At 45.5% G+C, this 14,959-nt stretch overlaps 1 non-coding gene across 1 annotated transcript; it reads left to right on the top strand.

Annotated features, from left to right (window-relative positions):
- Positions 1-249: 249 nt before the first annotated feature.
- Positions 250-324, top strand: Trnas-uga (transfer RNA serine (anticodon UGA)). The gene has a single exon. It is a non-coding gene; the product is annotated as a tRNA-Ser (tRNA).
- The last annotated feature ends 14,635 nt before the right edge of the window (positions 325-14,959 follow it).

Here is a 14,959-nt window from a genome sequence, read left to right as displayed (position 1 = left end):
GAGCTACCGAAGCACGACTCACGCCCGGTACTATCTGCCAGGAAGTTTCATATCAGCGCACACTCCGCTGCAGAGTGAAAATCTCATTCTGGAAACATCCCCCAGGCTGTGGCTAAGCCATGTCTCCGCAATATCCTTTCTTTCAGGAGTGCTAGTTCTGCAAGGTTCGCAGGAGAGCTTCTGTAAAGTTTGGAAGGTAGGAGACGAGGTACTGGCAGAAGTGAAGCTGTGAGTACCGGGCGTGAGTCGTGCTTCGGTAGCTCAGTTGGTAGAGCACTTGCCCGTGAAAGGCAAAGGTCCCGAGTTCGAGTCTCGGTCGGGCACACAGTTTTAATCTGCCAGGAAGTTTCATATCAGCGCACACTCCGCTGCAGAGTGAAAATCTCATTCTGGAAACATCCCCCAGGCTGTGGCTAAGCCATGTCTCCGCAATATCCTTTCTTTCAGGAGTGCTAGTTCTGCAAGGTTCGCAGGAGAGCTTCTGTAAAGTTTGGAAGGTAGGAGACGAGGTACTGGCAGAAGTGAAGCTGTGAGTACCGGGCGTGAGTCGTGCTTCGGTAGCTGAGTTGGTAGAGCACTTGCCCGCGAAAGGCAAAGGTCCCGAGTTCGAGTCTCGGTCGGGCACACAGTTTTAATCTGCCAGGAAGTTTCTAATGTAAGCTGTTGAAGTAATAATTATTTCGAGTTTTTGATCATCCAGTCTATTAAAGTACGTGCATAATATTTTGTCTTAGTTTTATGTTTGGAAGAAGGGAGACCAACAGAAACCGTTGGTATGTAAAACAGATTCGCCAGCGCAAAATCGCACTTTCTTAGTGTGCAGACACCCTTGTCCCAGATTTACACTGTATTACACGCACAGAATACCAGTGCCACAAAGGATTTTCGTGCTTGCTTAACTGCACGGCTTCTTGGCTTACATTTCGTCGCGGCTGCCAGTTGGCTCATACCTCGAAGTAAAATGGCCAGTAAGAGTGAGCGAGGTTCTTCTTCTTTCTTTGAGTCATCAGTCTTCTGACTGGTTTGATGCGGCCGGCCACGAATTCCCCTCCTGTGCCAACCTTTTCATCTCAGAGTAGCAATTGCAATGTATGTCCCCTCTTATGTGCTGAATGTATTCCAATCTTTGTCTTTCTCTACAGTTCCCCCCCCCCCCCCCCCCCCTACAGTTCCCTCTAGATCACGGAAGTTATTCCCTGATGTCTTAACATATGTCGTATCATCCTGTTCCTTCTTCTGGTCAGTGTATTCCTTATACTCCTTTCCTCGCCGATTCTGCGGAGAATTTCCTCACTCCTAACCTTATCATTCCACCGAAATTTCAACATTTGTCTGTAGTACCGCATAGCAAATGCTTCGATTCTGATCCGGTTTTCTCACAGTCCATGTTTCACTTCCATGCAGTGAAGTGTTCCAGACGTGCATTCTCAGAAATTTCCTCCTCAAATCAAAATCTATTTTTGATACTTGTAGACTTCTCTTGGCCAGGAATGCCCTTCTTCCCAGTGCTAATCTGCTTTTTATGACCACCTTGTTTCATCCATTCCTTACCTTCATCTACTTTGTTATCCCCACTTCCGATGTTAATTTTCTCGCTTCTCGCTTTTCTCATTTCTGTAGTTTTAATTAAATTCATCTTTGTTCGATTTCCTCTCAGTCCGTATTATGTACTCATTACATTGTCGATTCCATTAAACAGATTCTGTAATTATTCTTCACTTTCACTGAAGACAGCAATGTCATCAGCGAATCTCATCATTGACGTCCACTCAGCTTTAATTAAAAATGGCTCATGAACCTATCTTTTATTTTCGTCATTGCTTCTTCTCTATATACATGAAACTTGGTTGGTAGGTACTCAGAGAGCGCACAGGATAAGGTTATGATTTTGTATGGGACCGTAGACAGTTACTGTGAGTTGCACAATGAAACACACAACTTTATTTTTCTAAGAACCACTTATTAACACATTGCTTTAAAGATCACAATTAAACAATTCGGCTGAAGGCCTAGTTAAAGAAAACTTGAGGTGCTTTCTGGGCTGAAGACACAAAATCACAGCAAAAACAAGAACGGCTGATGGCCTGGCCTTGAAATCAAAAGCAATTAAAAATAGAAGGTAAATTTAAAAAAAAATGCAATTGAAAACAATCAGAGGCTGTAGGCCTACACTACACGTCGGAAGCACAACTATAATTAACGCACATTAATAAACAATTTTTCTAACCAAGAAATTTCTTTTTAAACTTACAACAGAACGGCCGAAAGCCTAATTAAAGAAATATTAACTTATTGCACGGCAAAAAGTCACTAACAGATTTGAAACAATGGCTGAAGGCCTGAACAACAAGTCAGACAAACAATTAAAAATAAACCCCTTCCTTCTTATAAGACAATTTTTCCTTTAAAGAATACACACAACTGAAGGCGTAGGTTTTCTTGGACATGCTGCAATGTGTGCTGAGTCAGTGGTAATTGTATATTTTACTTGTCACCGATGTAACGCCGTCGCTAATTTTGGGCATCACTGCGAGAAAAGCAGCTTCATTTATGTGAGGTGAGAAGGCAGCATCGAAGGTGCTGATAAGCAAATTCATAGAAGAGCGTGTTTACTACCACAAGGTGGCCAAGCCGAAACGCGCAATCTTGGCGACGTTACAGAAAAGCAATGCAACTACGAATCAGACTGACGGGAGGGAGGGTCTCTTCCCACATCTTTTAGCCACGAAGATGTTGATCTGTATGAGCCTGCCGGCCTGTGTGGCCGTGCGGTTCTAGGCGCTTCAGTCTGGAAACGCGTGACCGCTACGGTCGCAGGTTCGAATCCTGCCTCGGGCATGGATGTGTGTGATGTCCTTAGGTTAGTTAGGTTTAAGTAGTTCTAAGTTCTAGGGGACTGATGACCTTAGATGTGAAGTCCCATAGTGCTCAGAGCCATTTGAACCATTTTGTATGAGCCTGCTGGGAGAGACATATCGGTACAACAAATGTGCCATTAATCACCATAAATACCCTTTTGACACTAGCACAGTAATGCAGAATCTGGCAATATCCTTCAAGGCCACGCAAGCCTCCCCAACATTATGGAACAGTGAGCAGCCGATGCTGGTCTTGGCAACCATCTCCAACGACCCAGCTCATGGGGTGAAGTCCACACCCATGGACTTGGAGCAGTACAATGCATGAGCCGTCTCCAGGCTCTACGGCAGCACCCGAACTTCTGCCCTTTCGGTAGTGCTTCGCGGCCAGGGTGGTGGGACCGCTACCTACCCACACTGGGGTGAGCGTCTACGACAATCCAGGCAAATGCTCAAGGTGTTCGCAATTCTCACTCATGGCCGCACAGTGCTAGCTGGAGCTTGCGCTGCTGAGTGAAACAAAGAGTGCCAACAACGCAGGACAAAGACTTCACACGCTCCAGCACGCCACCACGGGCTTTCACAGATCGATTGCACAGCTGGCAGACAACGTGCCTGCAAGGGGCGTATCTCTGGCGCTGCAGCACTCCGATGATTGTAACGCAACACTGAATAAAGGTATTTTACCTTGCAGCCGAGTTTTCCTAGACGTCACTGGCCAGCACGACCATCCTAGTACCCCACCACTCCACCACCTGTACCCCGCAGCAGACCCACTCACTCTGGTACACTGCACCCTTATGGCCATAAAGGCCTAGATAGGAAATGCACAGAATCAAGTTGGCGCATGATGGGTTGCAAAGTTACTGAAGTAAAAGTAATGTATTCGCAATTGTCAATACACTTTGGCTTCACTGTATATTAGTGACATCTGAAAATTTTTGCCGAACCAGGATACGGATTGCCCGTTTTATGCGAGTAGTTGCCTTAACCACTTCAGCTATCCGAGCTTATCTCCCAGACCGACCCAAGGCTCTACATGCCAACGTCTGTTCATCTGCTGCACTCGCACAGTTGCTGTGATTCACGCACAGTGGGCGACTTACCATTACCGTGGCGTGTCTAGGCATATAATACTGTTCTGCAGGTCTGTTTTTACAGTGTACTACGTGATGACCCTCAGACAGGCATGCATGTCTGGATGACATTGCATAGTACACCGTAAAAGCAAAGATACTGGCAAACATCAAAGTTATTATGAGAGTGTGAACTAGTGTAAATTGATATTGCGTTGTACCATTTTGTGTATTCGGAAAATAGGTTCCACTATGACTTAGTCTGCGACACAGGATTTTTTCCAGGATACGTAATGCAGCTTTTATTTAATAATGTAGCACACTTGAAAGAAGACAAGAGGGAGTTACTAGCGTGAATTGTGGTGAAAGATTAGTAGTTAGTCGGACAGTCTGATAGTCAGATAGATCCAGCCTGGGCCAACGTATTTACTCCCTGTTTTGATAAGGCAGCTGAGGACCTAACGTCTTTCATGCAAGACCTGGCATGATAAGCAAAAATCGGAGGTAGATCCGATGATCAGTTACTGCAGATAATGAAATTAGTATTGGCTGTGGAGATGAAAACGTTTGCCAGTTGTACGTAAGGGTTGCGGAAGGCACAGATGTTAAATCAGTTGGGAAAAGACCTCCTACAGTGGTATTAAAAGCAAAATAGCGCTAGGGTCTTCCAGGAGTAACTAAATAGTGTGACAAAGAGGCACAAAGAGTCAGTAGAAGGTTTTACAGATAGGGTATGCAACATTAATCTAGAGCGTTATTAGGAATCGGTTGGCTGTATAATCCTTCGTTGAAATATAGAGTCATTATTTAAAATATAAATTTACGATAAAAACTATAGTTCAGACTATCTACACATAGTATATTCATCGACACCAATTGATAGAAATTGATTTTGCAATTTACAAAAATCTGTTTGCACAATAATATACAGCGCAGCTGCACAGCGGATTGAATACAAGATATTGTGGAGCACGTGGTATACAATCGATAAGGTACTTGATGTTTACTCCAGATTACATCCATAACCAAAATCATTGACATATAGTAAGATATAGTAATGAACATAGCCGCTTTTACTTAATCATTTTGTGAAAAATTGTTAGTTTTATATAAAATTGAAATAAAAGTAATCATCACACCACACAAAATAAACGGCAAAAAATCCTATATGCAAATACTCGTCGTCGTGTTCCAGACGACCAGACAAAGACAGTATTTTCCGTCCCCTGAGGTCATTACTAGTACTGAGGATTACATTTGGACTGAGGAATGCTCCAGCAGCGTTTCAGCCGTTGTCGGATGGGGTGACGGTATAACTCAACGACATAACTGACAATGGGAGGCCACGACGTTGCGATCATGGGTTTACTTCAAACTTTGTATACCTTTAGTAGGCCATTAAAAGAACATAATGTGCAAGTCTGTAGTAAGGCGCACTACTCTGGCAATTCCGGAAAAATCCTAAGAGAAGTTTTATGTGTCTATTACGTGGTTTATGTATCTGTGAGCAGGTGCCACACGTTAGAGTTAATGGTGGTCAAATGGTTTTGTTTACTTCTTCGTAGCGGATTATCTCAGAGTCTGACTTCCTCGACCATCATAGCGTTTTCTTACCGCCAAGCCACAATTAAATTAACTTTTCCTATGGATCACGAAGGACTGAAGGCGTATGAAGTAAAACGTTTTATATGAGATGAAAAGCGTCTCCCGCCACATGTTCTCGGAATTCATTTTTCGATCCTCAGTACTGCTGTGTACGTAAAGCTGGCGAATGACAAGCTGTGCAGCGACGTTGTGCGGCTCCACGCTAACACTGTTAAGTTCCGATACCCTGATGGACACATAAGGACTGTCGTGGTTGATCACGCTGGTTTTGGACTCCGAAAGTTGCGGCTTTTCGACTTCCCGTTTGAGGTACCGTCGGACGTTGTGGTGGCCGCGTTTAAACCTTACGGCAACGTCATCAGTCGCGTTGCTGAAAAGTGGAAGACGTTCGAAACATAACATGTCCTCAATGATGTCCGTCAGATAAAAATTAAACTACGGAAACAGGTGCCTTCCTGCATGGTTATTGCGGGCTGCAGCGCACCTGTTCAGGTTATGGCCAGGAGTGCCCTGTCCGTGCTGAATGCCTCGGACGTAGACTGGCTCTGACACCGATCGGAGATGTCGCTCCTCCTGCGGCGCCCACTGTGTTAGCTCTGTCTTACGCGTCTGCGGTAGTGCCGCCTGCTGTGGCCCCTCTGAATCAGTCGGTACCGGCGTCGACTCCTCTCGATGACCTGACGGACGTTTTCCCTGTCTCTCTTACACTCCCGCCCCTGAGGCAACACAAATGAGCTGTCTGACCCGACTCCGCGGTTGCTGATCATGGAGCTGTACCTAACTCCGATTTTCTGCCATCTGGTCACATATCGGACGGTAGCCGCCCGCCATCCGAAACGGAATAGCATGTTAGGGAGCAACGGTCGCCAAGGAAGCGGAGCAGACAACGCCGTAACACTTCTGATGACTGTCTCCAGCGGACGTGTGCACAGGATAACGACCCTGCTATTCATGGCCATCTGTCCTCTGACGCTCTGACACTTGACAACGCGCCGTCCTTCCCCGCCTCCGTCACCAGTCAGAGTCCACCTCCGGACATCGACCTTCCCACGCTTGAGTCTGATGCCGGTGGTTCTCCTTCTGTGTCTGACGCTACCTGTGGGCGCACCTCTGATAGTGTTTCACTGAACTGACCCAGTGAGACGTCTGTCTAGCTGGACAACTTCGATGCTGAGGATGGACATTCTGGAGGTTTACCGCATAGCCACAGTTAGTGTCAAAACCACTCGTGTACACCACAAACTAGCTTTGCTCCATGATATGCTGTATGCTGCGGACGTTGACTTTGCTCTCCTTCAGGAGGTGCACGTTCCAACTATCTGTGCTCCCCATGATTTTACAGCACACGTCTCTCATACATTCCCTACCGGTAGTGGGGTAGCGATCCTCTTACGTGACGGAATCCTCGCTAATGCAGTGGCCTATCTCCCTGATGCCAGAGGTATGACTCTCACATTTAGTGACCCCAGGATCGTCAGCGTCTAGGCGCCATATGGTTCGGGTCATCGCCGTGAACGTTCCACCTTCTTCTCAGAGAGAGTCACGCCACTTTTATTGGTTTGGCAGAAGGCATAGGTCATTCAAGCGATTTCAGCTATTCTCAGGCACACAGAGGCCAGCTACCACGTCACTCTCCCGCGCGGTGCTAGCGAAAATTCTCCAGCGCCTCAGCCTTATGGATTCTTGGGAGCATGTTCATGGCGATCGTCTGGGAGTTATGCGTTTCACTAGCCTTCTTCCAGCCGCCTCGATCGCGTTTACATCTCCCGCGATATTGTCAGTGAGGTGCAGGCTGTTGAAGTCTGGTCTGTTGCGTTCTCTGCCGCCAGAGGGCGTGGCGCGGCTGTGGACTATCGAAACTGAACATCATCCATCTTACTTCACCTGACTGACGGCAGCTCATCGAGACCACGTGGCCAGCTTGTGGTCGACACCGTGATGCCTGTTAGTCTGCCCTGTCCTGGTGGGCGCTCTGTGCAAAGCCTGCCCTCCGCAAGGCCTTCACTGGTAACGGAAGGGAGGTCGCGGCATGGCGGCGACGAACTCAGGAATTATATTTCACCATTCTACGGAAATGTACTCTGATGACGTCAGAGCGCCAGGCGATGATGAATCGTGCCAAGGCACAGCTTACACACCTCTCTCGCCACCACCTTGAAGGAGCTATGCTCCGGGCTCGCAGATACGACATATTAGTGCAGGAGCATCCATCATGTCATAGCGAAACGACGCTACCTTCGGCGGGCTTTGATTAATGTTCTTACTACGGGTGATGGGCGGAGTTTTGATACCCAACAGGATGTTGGATCTGCCCTCCACGCACATTATTTTCTGATATACTATGAACAACGCCACCACCCTGCCAACATTATGGCTGTCTCCAGACTCTACTTTGGCTCAGTCCACATGGATGCGACGATGGGTCTGATTGCTAACGTGAAAGAGGTCGAAGTTCCTGATGCTTTCCAGGCGGGTTCTATGAGCAGGTCGCCTGGCTCTGACGGCATCCCACTGGTGTCTTATCGGACATTTCGTTCCCTTCTGGTCCAGTGTGGACAGAAATTTGTCAGGATCTTATGTCACATTTCGTGCCGATTCCAGACCGTTTCCTCGAGAGTTTCCTTATTCCCGACCACAAACCTCTGGGTGCCTCAGGGAAATGCGATTACCACCCCCTTGACATTACTCAACAGCGTTGCAAAGATCTTTACCCAGCTGTTGGTTGCGCAGCTTAAACGGACGGCTCGCTGCGTGGTTTACCCCCGATCAAACTTCTTTGGAAGATGCCAGAAAAGGGATATAATCGCTCTTGCTCAATCTCGTCGTATTCCTGGACTTTTGGCAGCTCGTGATTTCAGCCAGAGTCGATCACGACTACCTGGCAGGGGTGCTCCGTAGTATGGGATACCCAGACACGTAGTGCATCTCCTTCGTGGAGCTATGTCTGGTATACTCTACGATGGCTGTCTCATTCCTCCCATCTCAATTCGTCGATCAGTGTGTCAAGGCTGACCGCTCTCTGCACTGTTGCATGCTTTCGCCATGGAACCGTTGCTCTGCAGCCTCCGTCAACGCCTCTCTGGGATATCTCTTGGTGACCATGTATTTAGCTGTACCGTTTATGCAGACGATCTCCTCATCGTAGCGGTACTGTGGTCTGGGAGTCACTGGCATGGGTTACACCCTACGGCGAAGTTTCTGGTAGCTGCCATAAAGTTCACAAATCGAGCACCACGGCTTTAGGTGTGGGGCTTCTTGCGGACAGCGCTGCTTTGCATGAGCTGATACTATGCGATGCTTATGACTCGACTTTGCAAGGGATCTGCAGCGCATGATCGCCCTCAACTGCTAGCGCCTACTTTCCCAACTAAGTGATGGGCTCTTAAATCTTCTGCAACGGACACAATATATAAATGTGTATGTGGCGTCAGTATCCCCCACGTGGCACAGACACTTCTTATTCCGCCATCGATGGCCCGCCACATTCCAGGTGTTGGGTTCATTTGTTTACTTCGGCTTACTGTTCAAGGTAAGGTTCGAGACCCCCACTCTCCCGTGGTGCAGGGGTGGTTTAGGTCTGTATAATGTGCCTGCCATAGCGATAGCCCTTTTCATTGGCTCTCACATGGTGATGTGGTGCTGTTGTCCTACGTACCTTCCCAGCCTACTGCTGGAGGCCCTTGCACGACAATCCCTTTCAGCACCCATCCCACTTTCGGACGTTCCGCCGCTTCCTCCACTTCTTCCTCGAACTGAGCTACGTCCATACTGCGATAATACCTGCCACTTCACATCCACGAAGGCGACCTATGGCATTCTTCAGCAGCACAGGTCTTCGAATGTGGTTGAGCGGAAGCATCCCCACGTTGACTGTAATGTTGTTTAGCGATTGGTGTGCGCTGCTTATCTTGACACTGACGTACAGTCCGCATGGTACCTCACTGCCAGTGGGAAGCAAGTTGCCGGTCACTCCTCCACGGGATTCACTTCGCAGACATCCTATTGTGTGTCGCTTGTGATGTTTTGGACACAGATGAGCAACACATGGTGAGCAGATAAGTAAGAGATGTCTGGTTATTGGCGCGACAGATGTTGTCCTTAATTAGCCATACGACTCCTCATCAGATACCTAGTCAACTGCTCCTCTTTCCGGATGCAGGATACTTCCCGCAAGCGAAGATGAACTCTGTGAAGCGGATTTGTGGGCACGCAGTTCACTACTTGTTTGCTGGTGGCGAGAAAAGTATCCTTGATTTTTGGCAGCTCCTTAATGAACGGCATTGTGCAGTTGCCTGCAATCCAAAATACAGACAATTTCTCTCCATTTTCCTATATAGTGTCTTCGTTAACCCACCTCACAGCTGGGGTGTTCCTGACATGAAGAATTTATCCCCGCCTCTTCCACACTTTGAACCGATATATTATCTGGTCATCGGGATGTTCTTCTCGGAAAAAAACTCTAAGTCTATAGTCTCCATGAATCTGACATCATGCTGCGGCCTCCTCGCGACACATGTTTGCTGCTGTTCTCTATGGTCTTAATGTTAATTAAAAGAAAGAGGGAAATAAATAAACCATTGATGTTGACTGTGCCTACATTTCCTTAGTTCCTGAAGGGTGGGAAAGGGACATGGTGGCCAGGCCTCGGTTTGTGACCCTTGTCCACTTTGCCGCTCCCCCTCCCTTTGGGCGCCAGGAAGTTCCTATTAAAATAAAAAAAATTGTTAGCGTTCGAGCTTTGCAAGACGAGCCTGTGTGAGCCGACGGTTCGGCTCCCAGTCAGACTTAACTTTTAATCTACACTATCGGAAGAAAAAGAAATTTTTCAAAATTTCTAGGAGGTGTGTTTTCCTTTAGAAACTCTGTACATTCCCCGAAAATGTGGGAAAACTGTATTCATTCAATGTTGTAGATGGTGTTTCAACTTACACTTTCCTTGCCTGTGTGACAAATACCATCCTGCAACGCGCGATGTCGAGAGCATATCCGACGAGTAGTTGTACGATACTCTCGTGGTCTGGCACATTCTGGCTTGCTATATTACTGAATAATTGCATAATTGCATAATTATATATAGAGTTCGAGTTGGTGTTTCTATGCCTGTCTCTCATCCTCGAAAATTTAATTAAAAATAGTAAATAAATAGTATGTGAAATTCACTGCAATTTCATGAAAATATACGCGTTTTTTTCTTTATATTGCCTCTCAAGTGTCATATAAATTAAATAATGTGACCAGTGATAAAAAATATTGATTAAAAAAATCTACGTGAGTAGGAATTCGAACCGTCGCCTTGTCCGCGGCTCTCTTTCAATACGCGGATGCTAACCACATGACCACAACGACTTGCTACAGTTGGTGCCTTCGCACAGCTACATCAGTTACATAACAGATGAGTAACATTTCTCTTGTGATTTTCTCGGATGACACAGTAGTGCACCTTACTACTTGTTCATTAGGTTGTTTTAATGGGCTACTAAAGGTGAACAAATTTTGAAGTAAATCCGTGATTCCAACGTCGTGACCTTTCCTTGTCAGTTATTGGGAGATGTGAGGATGCACATACTACGGTTGAGAGAAGTTTTTCAAAGGTTATATGTCACACGTCTTAAATTAAACATCCAGAAGTGTCATTTTGTCTTCGAGGAACTTAGAGCATGTAACTGGTAAAAAAGGGATTAGGACAGACCAAGTACAAGAACTCAGAGGCTGATACAAGCAGTACGACATATTCCAGTTCCTAAGATGAGTAATGAGCTACAATCTCCGATTACTATAGGGAATTGGTGAAGGGATTCACAGATATTGCATGGCCACTCACACAGTTATTGAGAAAAATCGTGAAATTCGAGTGCACAAGAGAGTGCCAAACCGCATTCGAGGCGTTAAAAAACAGCTTTGACGTTGAGCCCAGTGTTAATTTCCCAAGACTATCATCAGGAATTTATGTTGTCATGTGACACATGTAATCAAATATTGGCATGTCTTTTGAGTCAGGTGGTAATAGTGGAAAACATCTGCACAATAACTGAATAAGGCAGAAAAAAATATTCCACGACAGAAAAAGAAATGGTCAGATTAATATTCAGAGTTACGTACTTTCAGTGCCACTTGTATGGGGAAAAAACTGGAAGTTGTGACTAATCACGCGGACTGACTGTATTTAATTATAGTAAGGTAGAAGAGGAGGAAGGAAGACATGGACCAATATGTAAATAACTGTGTATAGTGTGTACAGCGATTAGACTTGATCCATAAGCAAGTGCCATTATAAAGGTTAATGGAAGTAACAAAAACATTTGAAATGATAGGGATTGATGTCTGAGGTCCACTTAACGAGACTCCATTGGGAAACCATTCTGTGGTAGCGATTATTGACCACTTCTCACAGCATGTGTAAATGATTGCCATGTCAAATCAGTGAGTAATTCATGTAGCACAAGTCCTGGTTGACAACTGGCTGTTTAAGTTTGGTGTACCTGAGATGGTAATCACAGACCAAGGGACAAATTTCATGTCAGACTTGATAAAACAGCTGTGTTATTTGCTACAGGTTTGTACATTAAGAATTATTCCAATGCATCCACAAAATAATGGTAGAACAGAGCATGTGCGTCACAGTATTGATAGGTTGAGTTACTACGTAAACTCTCACCTTAATGCCTGGGATGCATACTTGTGATTTCTCGCAGCAGCTTACAACTCGAAGATTCACACTGGTACTGACCTATTTCCTTCTGAGGTGGTTATGGAAGGAAGTTTTCCTCAGCATTTGATATGACCAGACTCAAAATGTGTAAGGAAGGAGAGCCAGTTCGTAATTCGCCAAGACCTGAAGAGGGGTGTGCAGTGTGGTGTCACCGCCAGACACCACACTTGCTGGGTGGTAGCCTTTAAATCGGCCGCGGTCCGTTAGTATACGTCGGACCCGCGTGTCGCCACTATCAGTGATTGCAGACCGAGCGCCGCCACACGGCAGGTCTAGTCTAGAGAGACTCCCTAGCACTCGCCCAGTTGTACGGTGTCCGGACAGTTGCCACGCCGGACATTTGCCACGGTTTTACCTGCTCCGAGGGGTTGGGTCCCTTGTCTACCCCCCCCCCCCTGCTCCTCCTCATCCTCCTCCTCCTCCTCACCCGCCCGCCCAGTTTGCTTTCGAAGTTCCTAACGTGACCATCAGTATGGAAGTTATTACAACGAACAAGGGCAGGCCTCCTGCTCATTAGAAAGGTTACGCGTATCTTAAACAGAGGGAATCTAAAGAAGGTGTTGTTACATGTATGTGCTTACGCCGAAAAGCGGATCATTACAAGGGAAAGCTGCTTTCGAGGAACGGAGAAGTGTTGAACTTATTAGAACATCTCTGTGGACCACATGACGATGCGGCTCTGAAAGTGAGAAAGCAAGTGGAAAGAGCGAAGAGAAGGTCTCGAGAAGAAACTACACAGTTATCGGAGATATACGCGGATGAAATGGGAAATCTACATAATAAAGTTTATGACTTTGTTACAGTGATGCCTAATTCAGAATCTATGAAGAGAACCGTGCGTCGTCGATGGAGTCAAGAGCGGGGGAACCAACAAGAGCCTAAGAACTCTTATGAAATTGATCTTCATGAAGATCTATTAAATATGGGAGATGGCAAATGGTTCAAATGGCTTTGAGCACTATGGGACTTAACATCTGAGGTCATCAGTCCCCTAGAACTTGGAACTACTTAAACCTAACTAACCTAAGGACATCACAGACATCCATGCCCGAGGCAGGATTCGAACCTGCGACCGTAGCGGTCGGGCGGTTCCAGACTGAAGCGCCTAGAACCGCTAGGCCACACCGGCCGGCGGAGATGGCAGTAGTTTTCTTCTGGAAGACGATAGATTAAAGGTGAGAATAACGATTTTTAGTGGAAGCAAAGGAAAAAAAGTTTAAAAACATGTTCCCATTTTTTTATGGATGGAACATTTAAAAGATGCAGCAAGCAGTTTGCACAAATCTACACCATACACGTAGACTTAGAGGGCCCGATTAAAGAAACAAACATTCTTCCTACTGTATTTGCACTGCTCCCTAATAAGAAGAAAGACACATATGCTCGTCTGTTTCGTCTGATAACAGGCAGTCTCTGAGTGGCGTCCTAAACAAGTAAAGGTAGACTTTGAGGCAGCTGCGATATCGGCCATTCGTCACGTTTTCACCACAACTGAAATAAATGGATTCTATTTCCATATGAAGAAGAGTTTGTGGAGAAGAATTCGAGTTCTCGGTCTAACTGAGGAGTACCGCTAGAACGAGGATTTAAGACTTCACGTCAGCATGTGTGCAGCGCTGGCAGCTGTGAAACCGGAGGACGTAAGCAATGGATGGATTGAGATTCATGCAGAAGCTCCTGATAACGGAAGGTTCTCTCAGTTTTTTCACTACTTTGTGGATAACTGGCTAGAGAATGAGGATATCGCAATAGAAATGTGGGACTGTTACGGAAAGAGGCATCGAACGACGAATGCTGTTGAAGGGTGGCACAACAATATAAATAGTATTATTGGAAAACCTCACCCTAGGATCAACTATTTGGTGGAGTGCTTGAAAAAGGAAGCAGAGCTCACAAACTGCATGTACATGAAATTTGAAATGAATCTTGAAGGTAAGAAGAGGAAGAAGTAGTACTTGAAGCTGGACGACAGGATAGAGAGAATCGTAGAGAATTATAAAGAAACTGGCAACATTAGGCCTTGCTTGAAAGCCATTGCCCATTCGCAGATTACTGAGATAAAATTATTAAAACATTGAAGCAGCATTATCGGAGCTAATATTAAGTTGTAATTGTAAATAGAGTGTACATTAGTTCAGCGTGTTTAAGCTGATTTTACACACGCCAGAATGGTAGATGGTCATTTATCATTTTCACGGTCCAAAGCCTGTGCAAAGTGTGATGTGAATCAGCCTTTAATGTAAAAATTAAAAAGTGTTTCAAGCCTCACAAAAGTATGCCTATTGTTGTCACGTTAAGATAACTTTTTTCTCCCTTCCAATATTATGGCCATACTATTGAATAATTGTGAGTTCTAAAATAATTTTCTGAAGCTTCAGAATCGCAACTATCACCTAAAATATCGCATCGGGTCCACAGAGTATACGTTTCTGTAAAAGAAAATGGGAACTGAACCTTTGAATTGCACCTAAAATTGACATCCCAAAACTGATCTGATCCTAAGTTTGACAATTTTGGCACCTCAAATATTTTTTATTTAAGTTTAGATGCAAACATTTATGATAGATGTAAATCTACTTAAGTACATTTAGATATACAGGGCTATTACAAATGATTGAAGCGATTTCATAAATTCACTGTAGCTCCATTCATTGACATATGGTCACGACACGCTACAGATACGTAGAAAAACTCATATAGTTTTGTTCAGC

The sequence above is a fragment of the Schistocerca cancellata genome, chromosome 3 (assembly GCF_023864275.1).
Source record: "Schistocerca cancellata isolate TAMUIC-IGC-003103 chromosome 3, iqSchCanc2.1, whole genome shotgun sequence".
NCBI lineage: Eukaryota > Metazoa > Arthropoda > Insecta > Orthoptera > Acrididae > Schistocerca > Schistocerca cancellata.
Note: the sequence above shows the minus strand (reverse complement) of the source record. Positions and strands in the feature narration are given on the sequence as shown.